The 24,032-nt window shown below is 46.2% G+C and overlaps 1 protein-coding gene across 2 annotated transcripts in view; it reads left to right on the top strand.

The window, feature by feature from the left end:
* ZDHHC14 (zDHHC palmitoyltransferase 14) overlaps positions 1 to 24,032 on the top strand; it is a 195,136-nt gene that overhangs the window by 36,990 nt on the left and 134,114 nt on the right. The window contains exon 2 of one of the 2 annotated variants that reach the window (XM_075862666.1): positions 10,979 to 11,449. The exons of the other annotated variant lie outside the window; for it this stretch is intronic. The gene's annotated coding sequence lies outside the window, so the exon portion shown is untranslated. The remainder of the gene's footprint in view (positions 1 to 10,978; positions 11,450 to 24,032) is intronic. 2 annotated transcript variants of the gene reach the window in all.

The following is a 24,032-nucleotide window of genomic DNA, read 5'->3' as shown; positions in this document are numbered from 1 at the left end:
CCGGCAATTATCGCGCCGTTTTTCGCCCGCGGCCATTGAGCGCCGCGGGCATAAAACAGCGAGAAATACGCTTTCTCCTGCCTCCCATTGAAGTCAATGGGAGGTCAGAGGCGGAAGCGGCCGAAGATAGGGCATGTCGCTTCTTTTTCCCGCGAGGCAGTTTTACTGCTCGCGGGAAAAAGACGCCGACGCCTCCCATTGAAATCAATGGGAGGCGTTCTCGGGCCGTTTCTGCCGAGTTTTGCGACGCGGTTTCCGCGTCAAAAAACTCGGCAAAATACCCCGTGTGAACATAGCCTAAAGGTGGAAAATTTCTTGTACTGACTTTGTAACATGACAAAAACCTGGCATTTTAACAGGGGTGTGTAGACTTTTTATATCCACTGTATGTAGAGTTTATAGTGAAATTAACACATTTTCCATGTAAATAGAAGTGAAATACCTTGATAGACAGAGAATGAACAGGAAATTTGTGTCGTTTATAGTGGAATAAACATATATTCCATATAAACAAATGCCTATGCAATTTCCTGTGCTTGATAGACTTGGAATGGACAGGGTATGTGTATAGTTAAAAGTGGAATGAACACATTTCCTATAAATAGAACTGTAATGAGTTACCAATGCTTGCTAGACATAAAATGAACAGGTTTTATATTATGTTTATTGTGGAATATATAATCCATATATAGTTTATGGACATTTTCTATGATTGTTAGACATGGAATATAGTGGACTTACCAAATCTTCTATATAAACAGATGCCTTAAGAATTTCCTGTGCTTCATAGACATGGAATTAATATAAAATATGTAATGAACATATAATAATTTATAGTGGTATGAACACATATTCCATATAAAAAGATTTCACTATAAGCTATTTACATAGACATGCAATGAACGGGTTATCGGGCACAGGAAAAGTATACGGCATCTACTTATGTGGAATATGTGTTCATTCTGTAGCGTCCATGGCCGCGGACCGCCGTTCCTACTTAACCCCCCCAGCGGCTGCGGCCATAGATCTGTAGTGCTGGCCGGCATCTCCTTCCTAGGAGACGCCAGCACTCACTTCCACTCTGCTCGACACTGTCCCATAAGGTGCACGCGCACGCTCGTGCCCGGCCTTAAAGGGCACATGAATTATATTTTAAATTAGCCCCAATCACTCTGGACTATTTAAGGGGCCATGCCCCTTCACTCCTTCCTGAGCGTTGTTAGTAATTCCCATGTCAGTCTTTGCAAATTGTCCATCAGTGTTGTCCTGTTCCCAGTGTTCCTGTGCCCTGCTACCTGTATCCTGTGCCGTGCGTTGTTCCTGAGCCTATCTAGTGTTGGAGTCGTTTCCTGCTGCAACTACTGCCGACCACCACGTCTGGCGCAACCTGCCGCACCTACTGTCTTCCGCCACATCTGGCGCAACCTGCAACATCCAGCCCCCTCCGTGCTAAAGCCTCTGCCACTGTATGGACTATTCAGGTACCCTTGTGCTGGACTTTGTATTGATTGGGTGTTCTTTTGTTTGGCCAGCTGCCTCCCCACTACGGCAGTGTGGCGTAGTGGGTCCACATACCCACAGACCATGACACATTCCACTACAAACCCTGTCTAGGAATTACAGGAGATTCAGTACACATCTACTTATGTGGAATATACGTTCATACTACTATAAACTACACATATACCCTGTTCATTCCATTTCTATCAGGCCAAGGCAAATTATTAGGCATCTACTTATGTAAAATATTTGTTAAAGGGGTGTAATGGCAGGAAGGAGGTGAAGGGAAAGTGAGCCCTAATCTACCCACCGCCCTGTCCCTGCCTACTTGCAACGACCCGCCCTAGGCGACGAGGTACAACTGGGCGGCGGTCCCTACGCTGTCTAAGTGCACAGGACAACAAACAGGGAACATGCAAGGGAAGGGGCAGTAGCCACGGAACGCCACGAGGAAACGGAGCGGCGAACGGACAGTCAGGACCAGGACGAAGTGAGTACACCCAAGCGGGCAAGGAGACAGAAGCAAGCCAGGGGCAAAGCAAAGCAGGTCAAGCAGAACTGCAGCAAGGCAGAAGCAGGCTGGAGCAAGCAGCAGTGGGGCCAGGAATCCAAAAGAATTACAAGCACTGAGGGAGAGAACAGGGCAGGTAATAAAGGACAGGGGGCGGAGCTAACTCCGACAGACCAGGCCGCGATAGGCTCTCCCACTCCTGAGCCTGCCACCCTGGTTGGTGGAAGATGGTGTCAGTCGAACAGGTCTGGCCTCAGGTGTGGATTGATTAATCCCAGGAGTATACCTAGATGAAGTACCTGGCAGATCCCTAACAGTACTCCCCCTTTTATGAGGGGCCACCGGACCCTTACTAAGGGGACCCGGTTTAGTGGGGAAGAGAAGGTGGAACCTCCTGATCAATACCCCAGCGTGAACATCACGGGCAGGTACCCAAGTCCTCTCCTCCGGCCCGTATCCTCTCCAATGGACCAGGTACTGGAGGGACCCCTGGACCATCCTACTGTCCATAATCTTGGCCACCTCGAATTCGACCCCCTCAGGGGTGAGAACGGGAACAGGAGGTATCCTCGAGGGGGACCAGGACGGGGAGCAGCGTTTAAGGAGGGAGGCATGGAAGACGTCATGTATGCGAAATGATGGGGGGAGCTCCAGACGGAAGGATACAGGGTTGAGGACTTCAATGATCTTATAAGGTCCAATAAATCGGGGAGCAAACTTCCTGGACGGGACCTTAAGGCGCAAGTTCCTGGACGACAACCAGACCAAATCCCCGACGACAAACCGGGGGTTAGCAGAATGTCTACTATCCGCCTGAATCTTTTGTGCGCTCTGGGACGCCTCTAGGTTCTTCTGAACCTGGGCCCAGACAGTGCACAGTTCCCGATGAACATCCTCTACCTCAGGATTATTGGAACAACCAGGGGAGACGGAGGAGAATCTTGGGTTAAACCCGAAATTACAGAAAAACGGGGAGACCCCTGACGAGTTACTGACCCGGTTATTCAAGGAAAATTCAGCAAGGGGAAGGAATGAGACCCAATCGAATTGACAGTCAGAGATGAAACACCTTAAATATTGTTCCAGGGATTGGTTGGTCCTTTCCGTTTGGCCATTAGTTTCGGGATGGAAGGCGGAGGAGAAGGACAGATCAATCTCCAACTTTTTACAAAAAGCTCTCCAAAATAAGGAAACAAATTGTACCCCTCTGTCAGAAACAATATTGACTGGGGCCCCATGGAGACGCAGGATGTGTTTCACAAACAAAGAAGCTAACGTCTTGGCGTTAGGTAGCTTCTTAAGGGGCACAAAGTGGCACATCTTGCTGAAGCGGTCGACTACAACCCACACCACCGACTTGCCCTGAGATGGAGGCAAATCGGTGATAAAATCCATGGAGATATGGGTCCAAGGTCTCTGGGGAATGGGCAAGGAACGTAGTAGGCCCGCAGGTCGGGACCTAGGGGTTTTGGACCTAGCGCAAACCTCACAAGCGGCGACGTAAGCCCTAACGTCTTTAGGCAACCCAGGCCACCAATAGTTTCTGGTAATGAGGTGTTTGGTGCCCAAGATGCCAGGATGACCAGATAGAGCGGAGTCATGGTTTTCCCTGAGTACCCTCAGCCGGTATTGCAGGGGAACAAACAGTTTGTCCCCAGGGACGTTCCCGGGAGCTGCACCCTGATCAGCCGCGATATCAGAAGCTAAATCAGAATCCGTGGCAGAGACGATTATACCAGGGGGTAAAATACAAGCAGGATCCTTCTCAGAAGGAGGATTGGCCATGAAACTACGTGACAGAGCATCAGCCTTAATATTCTTGGACCCAGCCCTATAGGTAACCAAGAAATTAAATCTGGTAAAGAATAGTGCCCACCGAGCTTGTCTAGGATTAAGCCTCCGGGCCGATTCTAGGAAAACCAGATTCTTGTGATCCGTAAGGACCGTTACCTGGTGTCTGGCCCCCTCCAGGAAGTGCCGCCACTCCTCAAAAGCCCATTTAATGGCTAGAAGTTCGCGGTTGCCAATATCATAGTTACTCTCCGTGGGCGAAAACTTCCTAGAGAAGTAAGCACAGGGGCGGAGATGGGTGAGGGAGCTGGTACCCTGGGACAAGACGGCCCCCACTCCCACCTCGGAAGCGTCAACCTCCACAATAAATGGCTCCTCTTGGTTGGGCTGAATCAGCACGGGGGCCGAGATAAAGCACTTCTTGAGGGTCTCAAAGGCCTGGACGGCCTCAGGGGGCCAATGGAGGACATCAGCACCCTTGCGGGTAAGGTCCGTAAGAGGCTTAGCGACGACCGAGAAGTTGGCAATAAATCTCCTGTAATAGTTGGCGAACCCTAAAAAACACTGTAACGCCTTAAGGGAGGCAGGTTGGACCCATTCCGCCACAGCCTGAACCTTGGCAGGGTCCATGCGGAATTCATGAGGAGTGAGGATTTGCCCTAAAAATGGTATCTCCTGTACCCCAAAGACACATTTTTCAGTCTTAGCAAACAGATTATTCTCCCGAAGGACCTGTAGCACCTTCCTGACATGCTCCACGTGGGAGGACCAGTCCTTGGAAAACACCAGTATGTCATCAAGGTACACAACAAGAAAATTACCCAGGTACTCTCTCAGGATTTCATTAATAAAATTCTGGAAGACAGCAGGGGCATTACACAACCCAAAGGGCATGACCAGGTATTCTAAATGACCCTCGGGTGTGTTGAACGCAGTTTTCCACTCATCCCCCTCTTTGATGCGGATAAGGTTATATGCCCCCCGTAGATCGAACTTAGAAAACCATTGGGCTCCCTGAACCTGATTAAAAAGATCCGGAATCAAAGGAAGTGAGTACTGGTTCCTTACGGTGACCTTATTCAGGTTACGATAATCAATGCACGGCCTAAGACCACCATCCTTCTTCCCCACGAAGAAGAAGCCAGCACCTACAGGAGAAGTCGAGGGGCGAATGAAACCCTTGGCCAGGCATTCTTGGATATACACCCTCATGGCTTCACGTTCAGGACATGAAAGATTAAATATCCTACCCTTAGGAAGCTTGGCACCAGGCACCAAATCGATAGCGCAATCGTAATCTCTATGGGGGGGGGCAACACCTCGGAGGCCTCCTTAGAAAACACATCGGCGAAGTCCTGAACAAACTCAGGAAGCGTGTTTACCTCCTCCCGGGGAGAAATAGAGTTAACAGAAAGACATGACATAAGACATTCATTACCCCATTTGGTGAGATCCCCAGTATTCCAATCAAACGTGGGATTATGCAACTGCAACCAGGGAAGGCCTAAAACCAGATCAGACGATAATCCCTGCATCACCAGTACAGAGCACTGCTCCAAATGCATGGAGCCAACCAGGAGTTCAAAAACAGGAGTATGCTGAGTAAAATAACCATTAGCAAGGGGAGTTGAGTCGATTCCTACTACAGGGATAGGATAAGGTAAATCAATACAAGGCATCTTTAGAGACATAGCAAATTCCACAGACATGATATTAGCAGATGACCCTGAATCCACGAAAGCACTGCCCGTGGCAGCCCGGCCAGCAAACGAGACCTGAAAGGGAAGCAAAATTTTATTGCGTTTCACATTAACGGGAAATACCTGTGCGCCCAAGTGACCTCCCCGATGATCACTTAGGCGCGGAAGTTTTCCGGCTTCTTATTCTTGCGCCTGGGACAGGTGTTCAGTAGATGCTTGTCGTCCCCACAGTAGAAGCAGAGACCATTCATTCTGCGAAACTCCCTACGTTGTCGAGGGGACATGGAGGCCCTGAGTTGCATAGGTACCTCCGAGTCCTCCGTGGAGGCGCGAGGAGACGGGACCTCGGGGGGGATCGCAGAAAAGTCAGAGGGGAGCACACTGAAGCGTTCTAGCTGACGTTCCCTGAGACGTCGGTCAAGTCGTACTGCTAGGGCCATAACCTGGTCAAGGGAGTCAGACGAGGGGTAGCTAACCAGCAGATCCTTCAGGGCGTCAGATAATCCTAACCTAAACTGGCACCTTAGGGCCGGATCGTTCCACTGAGAAGCTACGCACCACTTCCTAAAATCAGAACAGTATTCCTCAACCGGTCTCCTACCCTGACGTAAGGTCACCAGCTGGCTCTCGGCTAAAGCAGTCCTGTCAGTCTCGTCGTAAATGAGTCCGAGGGCAGAGAAAAAACGATCAACAGAGGAAAGTTCAGGGGCGTCAGGAGCCAAGGAGAAGGCCCACTCTTGGGGCCCTTCCTGGAGTCGGGATATGATGATACCCACCCGCTGGTTCTCGGAACCTGAGGAGTGGGGCTTTAGGCGGAAATACAGTCTGCAACTCTCCCGGAAGGAGAGAAACGTCTTACGGTCCCCTGAGAACCGGTCAGGTAACTTGAGGTCGGGTTCTAGAGGTGAGGTGAGGGGTACTACTAAAGCAGCGTCACCCTGATTGACCCTTTGGGCCAGGGCCTGGACCTGTAGGGAGAGGCCCTGCATCTGCTGGGTCAGGGTCTCAAGGGGGTCCATGATAGCGTCAGCGTAGGAGAAATGGTAGACTAGGTGAGGGGCTTGTAATTATGTAATGGCAGGAAGGAGGTGAAGGGAAAGTGAGCCCTAATCTACCCACCGCCCTGTCCCTGCCTACTTGCAATGACCCGCCCTAGGCGACGAGGTACAACTGGGCGGCGGTCCCTACGCTGTCTAAGTGCACAGGACAACAAACAGGGAACATGCAAGGGAAGGGGCAGTAGCCACGGAACGCCACGAGGAAACGGAGCGGCGAACGGACAGTCAGGACCAGGACGAAGTGAGTACACCCAAGCGGGCAAGGAGACAGAAGCAAGCCAGGGGCAAAGCAAAGCAGGTCAAGCAGAACTGCAGCAAGGCAGAAGCACGGCAGAAGCAGGCTGGAGCAAGCAGCAGTGGGGCCAGGAATCCAAAAGAATTACAAGCACTGAGGGAGAGAACAGGGCAGGTAATAAAGGACAGGGGGCGGAGCTAACTCCGACAGACCAGGCCGCGATAGGCTCTCCCACTCCTGAGCCTGCCACCCTGGTTGGTGGAAGATGGTGTCAGTCGAACAGGTCTGGCCTCAGGTGTGGATTGATTAATCCCAGGAGTATACCTAGATGAAGTACCTGGCAGATCCCTAACAAGGGGTTTTCCGGAACTAAAAAATTACATTTATTTAAATAAAACAATGAAAAATATATAACTTTACAATGTACTTACGTTTCATCAGATGGCTGTAGCGTCGTATATCCTCCTCCATCACCGCCCCCTTAGTAATGCAAAATCTGCACTTCCTGTGCAGACCCGTCCATTTGGTCTTCTGCCTTGCTTCCGGTTTCCGGCTTTCACACTGTACGGTTACGTCACAAATGACGTAACCGTACCACGTGCTTCTTTATCTCATTAGAGCATGCGTGGTTAACACACTCCACCGCGCATGCTCTGTGAAATTATAACTCCTTATAAATTAGCGACGGAATATGAAGTTGCGGGAATAACAGCCGTTTCGGCCGTCTTCCCGACAGGTGCAGGAGCTGTGACAGCTGCTGTCTCGTACAGCAGCTGCCGCAGCTCCTACATCGGGGACCGATCGCTGTGTCCCCGCTGTCTAACCCCTTAAAAGCCGCGTTCAATAGAGATCGCGGCTTTTTAGGGGTTAAGTTACCATCGCCGGCCTGCTACACGATAGCGGCCGGCGATGGTTACTATGGCAACCGGACACCAAACAATGGCGTCCGGCTATGCCATCGACGGAAGCCTAATGGGTCCTGACAAAGTCAGGACCCACTATGCTTGCTGTCAGTGAATAGCTGACAGTTCTAATACACTGCACTACGCATGTAGTGCAGTGTATTAGAATAGCAATCAGGGCCTCCTGCCCTCAAGTCCCCTAATGGGACAAAGTAATACAGTAAAAAAAAAGATGTGTAAAAATAAAAGTTAAAAAAAATCCCCTTTTTTTCCCTTATCAGTCCTTTTTTATTAATAAAAATATATAAATAAACTATACATAATTGGTATCGCCGCGTCCGTAACGGCCTGAACTACAAAATTATTTCGTTATTTATCCCGCGCGGTGAACGCCGTAAAAGAAAATAATAATAAACCGAACCACAATCACAATTCTTTGGTCACTTCACCTCCCAAAAAATTTATTAAAAATAGATCAAAAAGTCGCATGTACCTAAAAATGGTCCTGATCGAAACCACAGTTACGCAAAAAATAAGTCCTCGCACGGCTTTATTGATGGAAAAATTATAACGTTCTGGCTGTTAGAATAAGGTAACACAAAAAGTTAATGATTTTTTACAAAACTTATTTTATTGTGCAAACGCCATAAGACATAAAAGAACTATAAACATCTGGTGTCACCGTAAGGCTGAGTTTACACGAGCGTGTGCGTTTTGTGCAAGCAAAAAGCGCGGCGTTTTGCGTGCGCAAAAGTCACTTAACAGCTCCGTGTGTCAGCCCTTTATGATGCGCGGCTGCGTGGTTTTCGCGCAGCCACCATCATTATGACACTCCGTTTGGATGTTTGTAAACAGAAAAGCACGTGGTGCTTTTCTGTTTTCATTCATCCTTTACAGTGCTGTTGCGCGAATCACGCGCGTCCCACGGAATTGCTTCCGTGCGACATGCGTGGTTTTCACACACCCATTGACTTCAATGGGTGCGTGATGTGCGAACAGCGCACAAATATAGGACGTCGTGCGTTTCACGCAGCGGACATACGCTGCGTGAAAATCACGCACCTGGCTGCACGGCCCCATAGACTAACATAGGTCCCTGTGACGCGCGTTGCACGGACGTATAACACGCTCGTGTAAATGAGCCCTAATCGTATCGCCCCGCAGAATAAAGTGAATATGTCATTTATAGCGCACGGTGAACGCTGTAACAAAAATAGAATAAAAAAACAATAGTAGAATTGCTGTTTTTTTAGTCACCGCGCTACTTAAAAATAGAATAAAAACTGATCAAAAAGCCGCATGCACCCCAAGAAAACTACAATGAATTCCTCAAGGGGTCTAGTTTCCAAAATGGTGTCACCTTTTGGGGGTTTCCACTGTTTTGGTACCACAAGACCTCTTCAAACCGTTTAACCCCTTAATGACCGGGCCATTTTGCGCGTTAATGACCTTTGGATTATTTTTTGTTTCTTCACGGTCGCATTCCAAGAGTCGTAACTTTTTTTTTATTCCGTCGACATAGCCGTATAAGGGCTTGTTTTTTGCGGGACGAGTTGTATTTTGTAATTCCACCATTTTTAGATGCTTATAATATATTGATTAACTTTTATTAACTTTAGTTTAGGAGAGTATTGAAAATAAGCAGCTATTCCAGCATTGATTTTCACGTTATAAATTTACGCCGTTTACTATGCAGCGTAAATGACATGTTAACTTTATTCTATGGCTCGGCACGGTTACGGGGATACCAAATATGTAAAGGTTTTATATGTTTTCCTACGTTTGCACAATAAAAAGCCTTTTAGAAAAAAATTACTTGTTTTTGCATCGCCGCATTCCAAGAGACGTAACGTTTTTATTTTTCCGTGTATGTGGCCGTACGTGGGCTTGATTTTTGCGGGACAATGTGTAGTTTTCATTAGTACTATTTTGGGGTACATAGGACTTAGATTAATTTTTATTTAATTTTTTATGGGGGGAATGGGAGAAAAGAGCGAATTTTGCCGTTGTTTTTTTGGACGCCGTTCATCCGGCGGTTTAATTAATGTGTTAATTTTATTGTTCAAGTTGTTACGATCGCGGGGATACCATATATGTGTATGTGTGATTTGTTTTGACACTTTTACTAAAAAAAAACACTTTTTGGGCAAAAAAAGTAGTTTTATTTGATTTTCACTGTAATTTTACTTTAACTTTATTTAACGGATTGACATATTTTTTTTTTAGTCCCACCATGGGACTTCACTATGCGATGTGCCGATCGCATATATAATGCTTTGGTATACTTAGTATACGGAAGCATTATTGCCTGTCAGTGTAAAACTGACAGGCAACCTGTTAGGTCATGCCTCCGGCATCGCCTAACAGGCAGATGCTGAAGACAGACCTGAGGGTCTTTGTTAGACCCCCGCTGCCATTGAAACCCGACGGCGACCCGCGATTTCTTTGTGGGGGCGCCGATGGGGGGACAGAGGGAGCTCCCTCCCTCTGTCAAACACATTAGATGCCGCTGTCACTATTGACAGCAGCATTTAATGGGTTAAACTGCCGGAATCGGACCGTGCTCCTGCCGCTGATCGCGTGGGTACACTGGCAGTACCCGCGCCATCACAGGACGGATATATCCCTCCTCCTGCGCGAACTAGCAGCTGCAGAGGACTGATATATCCGCCCTTCGGCGTTAAGAGGTTAAAAACGCAGATATCCAGTGATTTCAGCTTGTGCTATCAGTAATAGAATGAAAGCACCAAAATGAAGACTGAGATTGCAGAAGTTAGTAGAGCTGGGTGTAGTAGGCGGAGCAAGTGCACTGCTGCATGCACATTGCATGCTGGGACTAGAGCAGTGCATGCAGGGAGGAGAAACACAGGAAGAGAAGAGGAATGAACTTACTGAGCAAAACAAACCTCTCAAGGTAAACAATAGGGAGTAATGTTACTAAAACCATTTATTATCAAGAAAAAGCTAGTCAGAGTACGCTAATATATTAATAGAGGAACATTGCATTGATTTAAAAAAAAAAAAAAAAGGATTGGAAAACCCCTTTAATTCCATTATAATCAACATCTATACCCTGTTCATTGCATGTTTAATAAGCACAGGGAAATCATTACACATCTGTTTGTATGGAAAATGTGTTCATTCTTCTATAAACTGCACAATTACCCTATTCATTCCATGTCTGTCGAGCACAAGGAAAATTATTAGGCATCTACTTATGTGGAATATGTGTTCATACTACTATAAACTACACTTATACCCTGTTCATTCCCTTCTATCAGGCACGGGAAGATCATTAGTGTAACATCCATGGTCGCTGACCACAAACTCCTTCCATACAGTCGACGCCCTTCTCTCCAGAGATGTCTGCACATACGGCCGTCCTGTTCGATAGTGACCACCAGGGTGCGCTCCCAAGCTCAGTCCAGACTTAAGAAGCCAAAGCGCACGCAGGTGAGAGATTGAGCTGATTGCTCCTAGAGCACCCTGGGCTCTAACAAGGTTCCAGCCCCTTCCTCCCATGCCTGAGCGTTGTTTGTCGTATCCTAGTTTGTCTATGCAAATGGTCTCCTAGTGTCTTCCAGTTCCCAGTGTTTCCCGTACCTGTATCCTGTGCTATCCTCATCAAATGCCGTGCTGAGCTGTAGTCGTGCTGTGCTGCATACCACGCCTGTCCTGCTACACCACACCTGACGTCTGCCTGTTGCCTTGTCCCAGCCAAGCCTGCCTTGCTACTGTCTGAGCTGCCACAGGTAACTTATACAACTATAGACTGTTTCCTGCGCCCTGTTGGCCAGCTGCCATACCGCCAAGGCGGTACGGTCCAGTGGGTCCACGAACCCAACGAGGCAATTAGTTATCTTCTTATGTGGAACCGGTGTTCATCGCACTAGAAATTCACATTTACCATGTTCGTTACATGTTAAGCAATTACAGGAATTTCATTATACCACTCTTTATATTTTCACCATTTGGTAATAATGTTTATTCTTTTTGTTCATTCCTATTCTTCATTCTTTTTAGTATGTCCAAATTTATGTGGCACAGGCAAGAAGGGGTTAAGGAAACTACATTATTGTGGGATGTAGACGAAAAAAGGATTCCAGAAAGGCTGTGATGGCAGCTTGTTTTATGCTCTGACTAGAAAAATATAGATGAAATTATGTAACGGGAAAACATTTTTTGCTCCTTTATTAATGGTGTGATGTAGTTTAATGTTTCTAATAGAAAACTAGCATAGTTAAGAAAATATAGAGGAATGGATTTTTATGCTAATTTTCTCTGAATTTCACCCTTTGCATTAAAAAGAGTGAAATCAGTGTTGAGAATCCGCAACTAATTTGCCACAGAATTGACATGCTTCAGATTTGAAAATCCACTGCATGCACTGAATTCTGCATGGATTCTTTCTGATACTTCTGGATTGGATTTTAAAAACCCCATCCACATGTAATATACTGCAAAATGTTGCAGACATTTAGCTGGGGAGCTGAGCTCCTGTAAAGACAGTGGCCCACATTTATTATTAATTGTGTATTTTGTTCCTCCTAGCTGTCTTTATTTTCTAGTGTTCTTTTTATAAACGGATGCAGTTGGGAAATTTGTCCTAGAGTTCTTGTTGATAGTCGATTCGAGGGAGTGTGGTAGACAGTAGGTATGAGTGAACAATCTGGTTTCACCAATCCAAGCAGCAAAGTTCTGCTGTGGAAATATTTGTTATCACTGTAAAGTGCTAAAATATAACTTTGAATACGTTATCACTTAAAATGTCCAATATCACATTAATATTTGAAAAAACTGGACTATCTTGAGTAGACCCAGGCTCCAACATGAAAAAAGAAGAAAAAAAATCCAGTTCCTACCATAGTTCAGGCATGCTTTTGATATACAATTAGGTCCTGAATTATTTGGGCAGTGACACACGTTTTGGCATTTTAGCTGTTTTCCAAAACATATTGAATATACAGTTATATAATAAATACGGGCTTAAAGTGCACACTCTCAGCTTTAATTTGAGGGTATTCACATCCTAATTTGAGGAAGGATTTAGGAATGACAGCTCTTTAATATGTAGCTGCCTCTTTTTCAAGGGACCAAAGGTAATTGGACAATTATCTCAAAAGCTATTTAATGGGCTGCATTGGCTGTTCCCTCATTAATCCATCATCATTTAAGCAGGTAAAAGGTCTGGAGTTGATTCCAGGTGTGGCATTTGCATTTGGAAGCTGTTGCTGTGAACCCACAACATGAGGTCAAAGAAGTTCTCAATGCAAGTGAAACAGACCATCGTTAGGCTGAAAAAAATGAAGAAATCCATCAGAGAGACCGCACACATGTTAGGAGTGGCCAAATCAACAGTTTGCAGACTTGTGATCTCGTGAACTCCAAAAGGCCTGGACATCCACGGAAGACAACAGTGGAGGATGATCACAGAATCCTTTCCATGGCGAAGAAAAACCCTCCACAACATCTACCCAAGTGAGGAACACTCTCCTGGAAGTAGGTGAATCAGTATCTAAGTCTACCATAAAGGGAAGACTTAATGAGAGCAAATAAAGAGGGTTCACCACAAGGTGCAAACCATTAATCAGCCTCAAAAATAGAAAAGCCAGATTAAACTTTGCCAAACAACATCTAAAGAAGCCAGCCCAGTTTTGGAATAGCATTCTTTGGAGAGATGAAACTAAGATCAACCTGTACCTGAATGATGGGAGGAAGAAAGTATGGAGGAGACTTGGAACGGCTCATGATCCAAAGCACACTACATCTTCTGTAAAACATGGTGGAGGCAGTGTGATGACATGGGCATGCATGGCTGCCAAAGGCACTTGGTCACTAGTGTTTATTGATGATGTGGCTGGAGACCCAAGCAGCCGGATGAATTCTGAAGTGTTCAGTGATATACTTTCTGCTCACATTCAATCAAATGCAGCAAGGTTGATTGGACGTCGCTTCACATTCGAGATGGGCAATGACCTAAAATATACTGTGAAAGCAACCCAGGAGTTTTTTTTAAGGCAAAATAAGTGGAATATTCTGCAATGGCCAAGTCAGTCACCAGATCTCAACCCAATCGAGCATGCATTTCACTTGCTTAAGACAAAACTTAAGGCAGAAAGACCCACAAATAAGCAACAACTGAAGACATCTGCAGTAAAGGCCTGGGAAAGCATCACAATGGAGGAAACCGAGCCTTTTGGTGATGTTCATGGGTTTCAGACTTCTGGCAGTCATTGCCTGCAAAGGATTCTCTACAAAGTATTAAAAAATAACATTTTATTTATGGTAATGTTAATTTGTCCAATTACTTTTGAGCCTCTGAAATGAGGAGGCTGTGTAGAAAAATGGTTGCAATTCCTAAACGTTTCACAGGATATTTTTGTTCAACCCCTTGAATTAAACCTAATTGTCTACACTTCGATTGCATTTCAGTTGTTTCATTTGAAATCCAATGTGGTGGTATGCAGAGCCCAAACCATAAGATTGTGTCACTGTCCAAATAATTCTGGACCTAACTGTATACGTTGATCTATAGGTTCTAGGCAAAAATCAATAAACGGGAACATGAGGTTCTTAAAGTGTAGCTAAACGTTCTACAAACTTCTGACATGTCATAGTGACATTCAAGAAGTTTGGATTGGTGGGGGTCCGAGCACTGAGACCCCCACCAATCGCTAGAACGAAGCAGCTGAAGTACTCGTGTGAGCGCTTAGCTTCTTCGTGTCTGTTCGGCTTTTTCCGGAAATAAATGTATCGTGTACGGACTCAATACAAAGTCTATGAGCCCGTACTCCGATACAGTGGCTTTCCGAAAAAGCCGAACAGAAACTAAGCAGCTGAGCGCTCACACGAGTGATTCAGCTGCTTCATATTATAGATTGGTGGGGGTCTCCGTGCTCTGACCCCCACCAATCCAAACTTCTGACATGTCACTATGACATGTCAGAAGTTTGTCGAACGTTAGCTACATTTTAACATTTTGATCAAATTGTATAAGCCCACTTGCCACTTCACGGCGACCCCTTAATAAATGTGTTGCATCTTCCAGCCGGGCCTATCGCCATCAATTTCCCCACATCACCGATTAATTAAAAAACAAAACAAAAAATACATACTCACCTCAGTGCTCCTCTTCTCCTCACCGGCTCCCTCATCATTCTAGCAACGCTGGTAAAAATGCTTGATGCCAAGTAGCATCAGTGTCATATGCGATTCAGCACTTTACTGTGATCAGTGCTGCATCACATGCAATGGCCTGACGCAGCCCGGCATTACGTTCTATGAGGTGTGCTGGAGTAATGAGAGACCTGGAGGGGAGAAGAGGAGAGGTATTTTTTTTTTATTTTTTTTACATTTATTTTTTTAAATGTACTTAAATATTCAATAGGGGGGACGGGGAGGTAGTCTGATAGGGGGGCAAGTCAGGGGCCCAGCACAAGCCTGTATCTTACTTCGCCCCTATAGAGTGAAATCTACGCAAGTAAGGAGCTGGCATAAATTTCCACTATAAATTTGTCGGGCCATGATAGCCATGCCCTTTCCCCAAAAGTCAGAAAAAGGCGGGTGTGCACTACCGTCCACAAGAAAGAACTCAATGCTTTCTACTTGTCATTAAAACATACATGTAAAAAGTTCCCCCTTCCCTACTGGTTTTTTTCCTTCTATTTTTTTTATTTGAGAAAGCAATTGCTAAGATGACAGATGCCTACAGGAGATGGAAGAAAGCTGTTTTACTCCTATGTGAGAAAGGACTTTATGGAATGAACTAAAATAAAGAGGCGCTAATTCAAGCTTTGGTGGAAAATTATGTACAGTACCAGCGTTCAGGGCAGGTCCGGCTCCAGGTTTATATTTGCCCTTGGGTGACACAGACTTAGTGGTCCCCTTTGCGGGGGAACCTACGGCAGCAGAAAATGTCAGTTTGTGCCCCCATATATTTAGTGCCCTCTGTAGATAGTGCCACACAGCCCCGCTCGTAAGTAGTGCCACAAGGCCACCCTTACCAGGTAGTGCCACATAGCCCCCCTCCGTGGTAGTGCCACACATCCCCCTCCCTGGTAGTGCCACACAGCCCCGTTTCCTGTAGGAGTGGAATCCCCAGCCAGAGCGTTGCCGTTGCATTGTGTGAATACACCAAATCAAAACTCCCCAACACAACTTTCGTTAACCATTTTATTTAAAAGAAAAAAAACTTAGATCATCAAAGTAGGCCAACGAATCTACGACGTAGTCTGAACGGTCCAGCGGAACCTGCAAAATAAAAAAAGAAAGTTAATGTTAAAATTATGAAAAATAAAAATGTTTATACTCTCCTACAGCAGTCTTCTGTCTTCTCTGCTGTGCCACAATGGAAACTAGAAGTCAATGAAAAATAATTCCCTTAGGGCATGTTCACACGGTGCTAAAAGAACAAACGACGTGTAAACGTCTCAAATACACTACCATTTCTTGTAAAGCGTTATTTTAAATACAGGCTTTTTTTAATGTATTTTTCGCATGTTTTTGTGCGCTTTTTGCATGTTTTTGACACGTATTTAGGACTTCCAATGACTATGGGAACATTTGGAACGTTTTATTCAACAAGGAATTGACCCAACACCTTTTTTACGCAACACATTTTTTTAAAATGCTTGCGTAAAAAAAGCGCGTTGTATGTACTATCGGCTCGCTCTCCCATTGTTGTAAATGAGATTCCTAATCAAGCATTTTTTGATGCATTTTTCGGCCCGTAAAATGCGCCCAAAAACTCATCAAATACATGCCGTGTAAACCTGTCAACTGAAAAGTCATTCACCACAGGGCCTTCCCTCTTGACTTTCATCATTCTTAGCCTTTTGATGTGTCCTATAGCTGCTGTAATCAGCAAATCCCACCAGAATCACTCCCAAAATGGAGCTGGACAGTGCTTGGCAATTTGAAGACACCTGAGTTGTAGCCAAAGATAGCAGCTGTAAGCAGGTTGCTTTGCCTGATTCACATTGCTTTAATTCTGGAAAGTGCTCCCTCTGGTGGCCAACTCAGGAAAACATGTAAAATAATTTTAAAATATTTAATACTTCCCACCTTGTGGAAGAAGAAAAAAATACACCAAAAAATAAAAAATGAAATAATAAAAATAAGTAACGTACTAAAAAATGTTTTTTTATTTGTGACACATTCCCATTAATGGGAATGTCTCGCAAATGAAACATTTTTTTTAAGTAAGTTACTTATTTCTATTATATTTTTTGCTGTAGTTTTTTTCTCCACATGGTGGAAAGTATTAAAAATTAAATAATAATTTGACATAATTTTCTATGTTGGCCACCAAAGGGAGCACTTCCCAGAATTACAGCAAGGTGAATAAGGCAAAGCAACCTGACTTACAGCTGCCGCAAATGTGGGAGGGAATCTCATGCCCACACCCTATTTTTGGCTACAAGCCAGGAAAAGGTGTCTTCAAATTGCTAAGCATTGTCCGGCTGCCATTTTGGGAGTGATTGTACAAATGGCAGCTGGCAGAAGCTATAGGACACACCAAAAGGCTAAGGGTATGTTCACATGCTTACTAATAAAAGTCTTAAAATACGGAGCTGTTTACAAGGGAAAATAGCTCCTGATTTTCAGTTGTTTTTTAATCAAACTCGCGTTTTTCGCAGCGTTTTTGTTACGCCCGTTTTTGGAGCTGTTTTTCTATAGAGTGAATGAAAAACTGCTCCAAAAACGTCTCTAGAAGTGGCATGCACTTCTTTTTCACGGGTGTCTTTTTACGTGCCGTTTTTTGAAAATGAGGTGTAAAAAAACGCCCCGTCGGAACATTGCCTCCGATTTTCCAGACTTTTTCGGGACGTTTACGGCCCAAAAAACGGCTGAAAACACTTTGTGTGCACATACCCTAACGGTATGTTCACACGGCTTATTTTTGGCCATTTTTCGAGACATAAAAATCGGAAGCAGAACGCCTCCAAACATCTGCTCATTGATTTCAATGGGAAATACTGCGTTCTGTTCCGACGTGGAGTTGCTAAAAAAAAATTGGAAAATCAGGAGCCGTTTTCCCTTGAAAACATCTACGTATTTCAATAAAAATATTTTCTTATGTCTCTGTGTTTATTTAATACTTTATTTGCGCTTGGATAATGGCAGTTGCCTGTTTGACGACATCCATTACTAAGGCGGAGCTTAGTGTGAGCCAGTAAAAAGTACTCGGTACTGGGGTGGCCGCAGGCTGGTATTATGAGGCTGGCAAGAGCCAAAAACCGGGCTCTTCCCACCCTTGTAATGTGGGGCAGCTGCTGTGTTGTATCTGGCTGGTTATGAAAAATTAATTCAAATATGACGTGGAGTCCCCCATATTTTTTTATAACCAGCCAGATACAACACAGCAGCAGCAGCCTAGCATTACCCTGGTGGGAAGGGCCACTGTTTTTGGCCTTTCCCAGACTAATAATACCAGCCTGCGGCCGCCCCTGTGACCGTCCGTCATTACAGATGGTCGGGTGTTAGATCGTACCCGGCTCTTCCCGATACCCCTGGTGACGTTTGGTACCGGGGTAATAATGGGGGGTTAACTGCAGCCTTTTTACTGGCTAACACTAAGCCCCGCCTTAGTAATGGACGTCGTCGAACAGACAACTGCCATTATCCAGGCACTAACAATGTATTAAAAAAACAGACACATAAGAAAATATTTTTATTGAAATAAAAACTCCAGGGGGCGTGGCTTTGGCATAGCGGTGTGTGGACACACACTCTCAAGGCTCCGGACCCGGCCTCTCAGAAAATCGCCTAAAGGGCTCACCTACCTGGCTCCTGCAAGATATGACGAAGGGGAGGAATCGTAGGAGCCTCTCTGCGACTCCCTGTACCTCTTCCATCGGCAGATTCCTTTTCTCCAGACAGGACCCGCCATCTCCGTAGCACTCCTCCATCCCGCCTTCAGGCCGCAGCCTGACGCCGCCGGCACGTGTGCTCCCGCCGACTCCCTGCTCCTCCCGGATGGCTAGTGTTCGCAGCCACTCACCAGCACGACCTCCTGACATGGCGGTACCCGAGGTATGTCTTGGACTTGAAAATGAGCCTGGGACGGCACAGCCAGCCCCTGCAGACGACTTGCCTCATCTTGCACCCCAGTGTGAGACCCAGCAGGATGCTGACCGTGTGGCATAGCAGCGCTCGGCAGTAATGGCTGTGCCATTTTCCCCTGCCTCCTCGCAGCAGTCTCCCCCAGAGGGCCTGTCGCAGCTCAGTCAGGGGACCCCACAATCCTCAGGGGGCCCCCCTCTTCCCCTGTTATTGGGAGAGACCAGCAGCCGGTCTTCTTTCCGGGTCCTCTGCCCTCTATGCAACGGACCTTGTCGGAAATTTGGGAAATGGTACGGGCCTTACCCACAAAGTCAGACCTGGACTTGCGACTCTCACGCCTTGAGGAAAAACATGACAAGGCCATACATGCGGTTACCCATGAGTTTCGCTCACTTACCGAACGTGTTGCGACTTTGTAACGCCAGAATTCCATTCACTCTCTGGACATCTCGGTGCTTTCTCAGACCTTGGAAACACTATACAAATGTGTGACTTCCCCTTGCACCTGGATGATGTTGAAAATAGGGGGAGATGGAACAATTTGAAATTAAGGGGTATCTCGGAATCAGTGTCTCTAGAGTGCTTACATGACACAGTGGCTAATATATTCAACAAGCTCCAGGACAGGCCACTTGATATGGCTATTGAGCTAGATAGAGTTCATAGACTGGCGGGCCCCAGGGCCAGAGACAATAACCGCCTGCGGGATGTCATCTGTAGAGTGCATTTCTACAAACAGAAAGAGGACATAGCAAGGAGAGCATGGGAGAAAGGTTCAGTACCCTATAATCAATCAGAGGTTGCCATCCTGCCTAATGTTTTGGTTTGGATTTCAGTTCCTGGAGATCCCTCCAGTTCTGCTACCCGATTGGACTGTACCTCCAACATCGCTCTTTCCCAGAGGTGGTCCCTTTCTGGACCCAGCTCGCCCGATCCCGCCTCGTCCCAGAGATGGTCCAACCGAGGCGTGGGCACTAGTGAGGCGCTCCCCGGCACAGAATGATCTTACACATATTGTCTGTATAGACTGGTCGTTTTATTGTGTGCCTTCAGTCTGTATTGCCTGTTGTCATCTCTCCCTGGCAGCGTAGTTACGAAGCTATCCCCGTTAGTTTAAAAACAGGGCCTACCGCCTGGTATATTGGAACGGGGGCTAAACCCTTTCCAATGGGTCTGTTTTCCCCTCCAAAAGACTCTAATCTACTGCCCTTTCCTTGATTCTGAGTCTCCCTAGACATGTTAGGCATAGTGTGTATTGGTCCCATGTATCCTAAGGTTCAGAATTCACATATTAGCTTTAGTGATGATACTCACTTCTTGCTCCCCCTGACTGCTGCATTCCCGCTACTAAATGTACCATTGATGCTTTAGGTCCAGCAGGTGTTGACCCAGGAAGCTGGGAGGCCCCTAAGGATTGACAGTGGTGGGTGGTTCTTTATCGGTGGGAAGAGACATCCACACCTCATTTAGCCGGTTGGGTCCGGAGTATAATTGAGTATACTTGTATATTTCACTGTTATTATATAAATCTTTATTTTTCACATCGCTGTCATTCTTCGTTCCCCACTAGGGTCCCGTGTTGTTGTGTCTCGGTTTGAAGGTATTTTTCTTTATAGGGAGATATAACACACGACGAGTTGTTGCGGAGTTTTGTACTCCGCTTATAGTGGTAGTGTGTTGTTACGATTTTCTGGTCCCTCTACTTCCACTCAGGGGACTTTCCGTTTCCTTTGCTTCTTTCTTTTCCTCTCCCTGTCTTCCTTGTCTCACTCCAACATTACTTTTGTTTCGCTGAACGCACAGAGTCTGAACATACCTGAGAAGAGATCCTCCATTCTCCATCTCCTCTGGAAGAAAAAAGCACAGGGCCTCACTAGCTAAATGCAGATGGCACTTTTATGAATTTAGTAATAAACCAGGTAAAACCCTTGCACGCGTACGTAGGAAAACCCACTCTCGTACATATATTCCTCATAGTCACACCTCCCACAATCGGCAGCTGCACCTTCCCCATGACATCACTCAAGCCTTTCGTGCCTACTACTCTCTATATAACATCCCTCGAGCCTCTTCGTTTTCCGATGGGAGGAGTCAGCTGGAGAGGACTGAGTCCCACCTCCAGGCCTCTGTAATGAACCGTAACACCCAGGGGGCACTTGCCGGCCTGGAGGCTCCTATCTTCACTGAAGAGTTGTTGTGGGCACTGAAGGACTCCGTGTCCGGGAAGGTGCCGGGTCCTGATGGCCTACCTTTGCAATATTATAAGGCCTGCTCTGACCTGCTTTCTCCTAATTTTCTGCACGCCTTCAATTCACTTACTACGGGGAGTTCCCTCCCCCAAGACACATTCCGTGCTTACATTACGGTGATACCTAAATAGAAGGACCCTTCCCTTTGTCAAAACGACCACGCCATATCATTATTAAACGTCGACCTTAAGCTGTTTGCTAAAATTCTGGCATATAGGCTGACCCCCCTTTTACTAAATGTTATCCATAAAGACATGGTGCGTTTTATGCATCTTAGGGAAGCGCGTGATAATAACACAAGGGCTATTAATTTATCAAGCTACTGCTTGGGCTCTGCCCACGTTCTTTCTGTCCACAGGCGCGGAAAAGGCCTTTGACAGGGTTACCTGGGACTTCATGCTAGCAACCTTACGGTATGTCGGACTAGACGCGCACATGATGCAATGGATATCGAGTCTCTATTCCTCCCCCTCGGCCCGGGTTAAGGTCAATGGACACTTCTCCACCCAGCTCTTTATCTCGAATGGTACAAGGCAGGGATGTCCTCTGCCCCCCATAATATTTATTTTATGCCTGGAGCCCTTCTTATGTCATGTGCGCTCCAACCAAGATATAATGGGCATTCCTCTAGGGGGGAGGCCCCACAAAGTCGCAGCCTATGTGGATGACTTGCTCTTTTTTCTTACTTCACCAAGGATTTCCTTGCCTAATCTGATGGCGGAGCTGAATAGATACTCGATACTATCCACTTTCAAAACTAATTACCAAAAGTCGGAGGCACTCAATATCTCCCTGTCGCAGTCTCTTGTGGAGGATTTGACTGTGTCATTCTCCTTTAAATGGGCTAGGAACTCTCTCAAATATTTGGGTATCCTACTTACCAGTGATCTGTCTCACCTTTATGCGGTGAACTACCCTCCATTCTTTATGCGTTGAAGAAGTGATCTAGAATCCTGGACGACGGACACCTTTACCTGATTTGGTCGGTCCTCAATCTTTAAAATGAACGTACTCCCTAGGATTTTGTACCTCTTCCAAGCCCTGCCTGTCCACATTCCCCGTCCCTCCTTCCAAACATTGTTATTAATCCTATACAGTTTCATCTGGGTGGGGAAACCGGCTCATATTGCCCGATCTATGCTTTTTCGTGCTAAGTGCGAGGGTGGTTGTTACGGCTGCGACCTTCACTTACCTGCCTCCCGCAGCTCTTCCTCCTCATGCCGGCATTTTTCTTCCCAGAGACGTCGGCAGATTCGCCCGCTCTGTCCCGTAGTGATCACTAGAGGGCGCGAGCGCTGGTTCCTGGCCTTAAAGGGCCAGCGTGCGCATATGTAACTAATTCATTAATTATTCCCTGATCACCCTGAACTATAAAAAGGGCCCTGCCCTTCTGATCCTTGCCTGAACGTTGTTAGTATTCCCATGTCAGTATTGCAAATGGTCCCTTAGTGTTATCCTGTTCCTGTTGTTTCCAGTGGACTGCTACTTGTATCCTCTATCCTGTGCTGTGTCATTGTTCCTGAGCCTGTTAGTTTTGGATTCGTGTCCTACTGCACCTGCTGTCATCCGCCACGTCTGGTGTAACCTGCTGCACCCACCTCCATCCGTTCTAAAGCCTCGGCCACTGCCTGGACTATTTCAGGTACCCTTGTGTTACGAACTTGCATAGACTGTGACTTGGCCAGCTGCCTCTCCACTATGGCGGGCGGCCTAGTGGGTCCACATACCCTGTGACCATGACAGTGGTGTTGGCCTTCCGGATTTTGCCTCATACCATCAGGCATCACATTTGTCAAAAATCCTGGACTGGTGTAGACACTCTGAGGTTAAACAATGGGTGTCTATGGAACAGACCTTCATTGATTCCCCGCTGCAGGTACTTCCCTGGCTAGGCAAATACATACCCCTATCAGCACGGACACACCCGACTATTGGGCCCACGTTGGCGGTTGAGTCACGGATCTTTCCCTGGAAAGAAATCTCGCCGTCCCCTTCCCCATTGTTCCCTATACTGGGCATTCCTGCGTTCCCTCCTGGAAGAGAACGAGGTCCATTCCAGCACTGGCGGGTAAGGGTGAAGCTGCTCATTTCCTGCAGGAGGGGAATTGGATGTCTAGTCAACAGATAGCGTCTCTGACAGACCCTCACTCCTTTACATTTTGGCAGGTTACTCAACTACAACATGTCCTCACGTCATTGCCAAACCCATCAGAATACTCCCGAGACAGCACCCCTTTTGAACTTCTTTGCACGGGCACGGGCACAATACGTCACACACTATCTCGACTTTATGCCCTCCTGAATTCTACGTCCAATCTCTCTACGCCTTCCTATTTGGTGAGCTGGGAGAGAGACTCAGACCTAACTTTTACTGCTGAACACAAGGATCGTTTGTTTACAATGACACTTAAATCTCCCATGACTAGTAGATTCCAGGAAGCTGGATTTAAGATCTTGTCACGCTGGTATAGAGTACCTTCCAGATTGCACACATTGATACCGGTAGTCTCCCCGCTGTGTTGGAGATCATGTGAGCACGATTTTACACACCTTTTGGGTGTGCCTGAAGTAGGCTGACTTTTGGTCAGAAGTGTGGCGTATCTCCTCAAAATTCACGGACTTCACCCCCCCATGTTCGGCAGCCTTCTTCATGCTCCATCTGTGTGACGTTCCATTATCTACATACAGGTGTTCTGTGGTTCACCATCTGGTGAATGCAGCTAAAGCATGCATTCCTGTGTTGTGGAGATAATCCCATCCTCCGACGATTGTCTTGTGGTTTAGTAAAATACAGGAGAGCATGAGAATGGAGGATCTTACTGCATCTATTAGAGGGACCCATGCTAAATTCATCAAGTCCTGGTACCATTAGATTTCAGTCCTCTCCGGATTTTAGGACCATTGGTGCCTCCTAACTCCAATTCTTCTGGTCTTGATCTCTATGCTGGTCTCATACCCCTCCTACCGTTCCTTGCCTTCCTTTTCTTTTCAATTTTCTTTTTATTGTTTTAAACAAAATTAA

The sequence above is a fragment of the Rhinoderma darwinii genome, chromosome 4 (assembly GCF_050947455.1).
Source record: "Rhinoderma darwinii isolate aRhiDar2 chromosome 4, aRhiDar2.hap1, whole genome shotgun sequence".
Taxonomy (NCBI): Eukaryota; Metazoa; Chordata; class Amphibia; order Anura; family Rhinodermatidae; genus Rhinoderma; species Rhinoderma darwinii.
This window is presented reverse-complemented; position numbering and strand designations above follow the sequence as displayed.